Here is a 4,625-nt window from a genome sequence, read left to right on the forward strand (position 1 = left end):
TTCTCTTTGTTTTTCAGATAATTGGTTGTTAGCATATGGAAACACTACTGTTTTTATGTGTTAAGTGTTTGTATCCTGCAACTTTGTTGATTATATTAAGCAGTTTTAGGGTGAGTCTTTAGGATTTTTGTACGGGTAAAAATTTTATCATCTGCAAATAGAGATGGTTTTACTTTTCCATTTCAAAGTCTCGTGATTTTATTTCCTGCCTGATTGCACTGGCTAAAACTTCCAGTACTTTGTTGAATAGGAATGGTGAGTTGGCACTCTTGTCTTATTTATGATCTTAGAGGAAAGCTTTAAACATTTTAGCATTTAGTATGATGTTAGCTCTTGGTTTGTCATATATATCCTTTATTATGTTGAGGTAAATTCCTTCTGTACCCAATTTAGGAGTTTCATCATGAACAGATGTTGCATTTTGTCAGTTGTTCATTTTGCATGTATTGAGATGTTCACATAATTTTTTTCATTCTGTATCACACTGATTGATTGTATGTTTTTTTTTAACAGTGTATTGCTTTATTGAGGGGGGGTTGGGAGGCAAGACACCATGGTGAGGAACAAAATCAAATAAAGGAAGTACAAGTACAGGAAGCAATAATGTTAAAATAGTAATACACAAAATGGATAACTGCAATCATTTTTCTTAAGAGGACTTGACTTGTGAAAGATAAACTTTAATTGCTGTTGCAAAAAACATCTGTATGAAGTAGAAACTGGTTTCAGTAATATTAGTAGAGAATATGTTCTAGAAAGTGGAGGTAACTGGATGTAAAATCCTGGCAGCAATTTAATAGAACAGTCCCAGATGATTAGGCTGAGGCCAACACCTAATGAGGACGAAAGCCTTGTCTGGGGAATTTTGGATGATACCTGGAGAAATATTACACTGTGCATAAACCAAATTGAATTGTTTTCACAATTGTTGTAAAGTTTCATATAGTAAAAGGTTTTTTCTACATGCACTTCAATTTCACAGCAAGAGTGGCATAGGATACCTAAACACAGAAGAGAGCATTCATGCAAGATATCTAACTCCTTGATATAATAATGCATACAATTCAAAATGATTACACTATCAGTACATCTAGGGCTTTCTGCAGCTACAAGGTGGTGGTTATGGAAAGCATGGCCCCCGATATCAATATCTAAAAAGCAGCCACCACCTCCTTCTATGTGTGTTCTCTTTTTGCATTTTTTCTTCTTCATTTTTATTAATCAACTCTGCTGTTGCTGCTTCTTAGCAAAACTGGTAAAAACAAAATTGTAATCATTGAACATAGCGCTCTGGCAATCACAGACGTTTAAAGCCTTCAATCTTCTGGGGTGAAGAAAGCACTGTGCGACATTTAGAACTCTGATTTACAAACAGGGTGGTTACAAATTTTCCTGGCTTGAAGACTTCAACAACTTTCCTGATCAGGTCATCATAGGAGGTCTGACTTAAGTTTGTTTCAAAGCTAACATAAGAAAATTCTGATTCTGGAGTGATTTGAATAGTCCAATAAGTTCCATTCGATTTCATTCCATTCATCGAATACCCACAAGGATTGAACAGTGTGGCATCAATGACAGAACCTGGTATCAGGTCACGAATTCCACTCTCACAAGTGACATCCTTTGCAGTAACACCATCTTTCATGTAGAACTGGTCCATAACTGCTGGGTCAAGCTCATTCATCAGAATTTCCAGGGTTTGATCTGGCTGACTGATTACCTGAGTCTCTGGGAAATACAAAGTATACAAGTACCAACAGTCAGAATTCATATGTCCCATACAATATGCTGCTCCATTTGGGGAAAATTGCATTAAGAAATTCTATTTCTTCCTGGAAATTCCGGTGTGGGTACCCTTGGTGAGAAGGCTTCATGAAAATCTTACGAGAATAAAAGAAGCTTTGAATTGAGTCAAACCCACTGTAATCCCTAGCAAGTTTCAACAGGGGAACCAGTGCTTTCAGCAAGAGGGTGGTACCACATGTCTTCAAAATGAAACGTCTCTTGGAGACAAACATGCTACTCTCACTGAGTACATAAGCTTCCTGCTTGTCAGTTTTTGTCACACTTATGATTGAACATTGCACATCCTTCAGAAGTATGTCCCACTCAGATCTGGGGATGGTGTGAAGGTCTCCAGATCCTTGGTTGGCATAAGGCTGCTGCCTGGAGAACCACACCTCCAGCAGCTTATTGGTCCCTTCGAAAAAAATGTGCAGCTTCCATCACCGTGAGACTATCCAACAACCAACAACCACAGAAAATCAACTAAAATTAAATTTCTTCTCCCGCCGCCACTGCCGCTGCCGATTGTTCCAGCTGTGTTACTAAAGTTCAGGTTCCTTTTTTTTTTTTCTATAATTTTATATTAACTTTTTTTTTTCTTTAAAAAAAAAAGGATTAATAAAATTTTCCCGGCTTTTTCTTTGTGTGTGTGTGTGTGTGTGTGTGTGTGCGCGCGCGAAAGTTGAACGTGAGTCTGTTGGAAATAGAGGCAGATACAGTTCAGTTTTTTTGTAGTCCGCTGTTTCCCCGTTAGAGAGAGTAGAGCGAGCGCTAGCTAATGTTGCCGGCCATACTGCGGAAGCCTGATGATTGTATGTTGAACCATCCCTGCATACCAGGGATGAATTCCACTTGATCATGGTGAATGATCTTTTTAATATTCTGCTGAATTTGGTTTGCTAGTATTTTACTGAGAATTTCACATCTGTATTTATTAGGAATATTGGACTGTAATTCTCTGGTAGTGTTCTTTTCTGGTTCTGGTATTAGAGTAATAGTGGCCTCATAAAGTAAGTTTGGGAATGTTCCCTCTTCAATTTTTTTGGGAAGAGTTTGGGAGATATTAGCATTATTTCTTCTTTGAATGTCTGATAAAATTCAAATGTGAAGCTGTATGGTCCTGGGGTTTTTTTTCCTTTGGGAGATTTTTGATTACTGATCCAGTATTTTTACCTGTAATTGGTCTGTCCAGATTTTCTTTTACTTACTGATTCAGTCATTGCTAGGCTGTATGTTTGAAATAATTTTTCCATTTCTTCTGTGTTGTCCAGTTAATTGGTGTATACTAGTTCAAAGTAGCCTCTCATAATACTTTTTATTTCTGTGGTATAAATTATAATGTGTGCTTTTTATTTATAATGTTTTGTTGATTTGGGTTCTCTCTCTTTTTTACTTGGTTAGTCTAGCTAAAGATTTGCCAATTTTTTCTTTTCAAAGACACAACTCTTAGTTTGGTTAATGATATGTATTGTTTTTCTTAATTTCATTTATTTCTACTCTAATCTTTATTATTTCATTCTTTCTGTGTACTCTGGGCTCAGTATTTTCTTTCATTCCTTAAGGTATAGAGTTAGGTTGTTTATTTGATATTCTTGTTTCTTAATGTACATGTTTATTGCTATAACTGCTTTTGATGCATCCTATAAGTTTTGGTATGTTATGTTTCCAATTTCTTTTGTCTCAAGGTACATTTTTCTTTTTCATTTAATTCTCCTTTGATCTACTTGTTGTTCAAGAGAGTAGTTTTTAACTTCCATGTGTTTGTGAATTTTCCAACTTTCCTCCTGTTACTTATTTCTAGTTTCATACCACTGTGGTCAGAGAAGATACTTGATATGATGTCAGTCTTTTTGAATTTGCTAACACTTGTTACGTCGCCTACCATATGGTGTATCCTAGAATGTTTCATGCTTGCTTGAGGAGAATGTGTATTCTGCTATTGTCAGATAAAATGTTTGGTATATATCTGTTAAGTCCACTTTGTATATGTTGTTACTCAAATCTGCTTTTTCCTTATTGACTCTCTGTCTGATGCATGGTTGAGAGTGGGGTACAAAATCCCCCAACTATTACTGTATTGCTGTTGATTTCACCTTTAAGTTCTTTTTCCTTCTCTCACTCTCAATATGTGTGTCTTTAAGGCTAATGTGAGTATCCTGTAAGCAACATCTCATTGGATCTTGTTTTTTAATCCATTTGGCCATTGTATGTCTTTTGATTGGAGCATATATTCCATTTACATTTAAAGTAATTATTGATTAGTATGTATTCACTATTATCATTTCTAAATTGTCTTCTAGCTGTTTTGTAGCTCCAGTGTTCCTTTTTTCATAACCTGCCATCTTTTGTGCATGTGTGTGTTTTGATGTCTTTTGACTTCAGTATAATTTTACTTTTTTATAATATTCTTTTATGTAATTACTACAGGTTTTTCCCTTGTGTAACCATGAGGCTTATATAAAATATGTTAAAATTATAATATCCTATTTTAAACTGCTAATAACTTAACTTTAATAGAGTTCATAAACTTACACTTTTATTTCTCTTCCCCCTCATATTTTAGGTTATTGATATTACAGATTATACATATTTTTATGTTGTGTAACTAATAACTCATTATAGTGGGGTGGGGTGGGTTTTTTTTTTTTTTTTTTGGTTATATTTGTTTTTTAACTTTTATACTAGAGGGACACTTGGGTGGCTCAGCAGTTGAGCCATCTGCCTTTGGCTCAGGGCGTGATCCCAGGGTCCTGGGATCGAGTCCCCCATCGGGCTCCCCACAGGGAGCCTGCTTCTCCCTCTGCCTGTGTCTCTGCCTCTCTCTCTGCGTCTCTCATGAA

The 4,625-nt window shown here is 35.9% G+C and overlaps 1 pseudogene; it reads right to left on the reverse strand.

Moving 5' to 3' along the window:
• Nucleotides 1-650: 650 nt before the first annotated feature.
• Nucleotides 651-2,226, reverse strand: LOC144309013 (S-adenosylmethionine decarboxylase proenzyme pseudogene; annotated as a pseudogene).
• Nucleotides 2,227-4,625: the final 2,399 nt, after the last annotated feature.

The sequence above is a fragment of the Canis aureus genome, chromosome X (genome assembly GCF_053574225.1).
Source record: "Canis aureus isolate CA01 chromosome X, VMU_Caureus_v.1.0, whole genome shotgun sequence".
Lineage (NCBI taxonomy): Eukaryota > Metazoa > Chordata > Mammalia > Carnivora > Canidae > Canis > Canis aureus.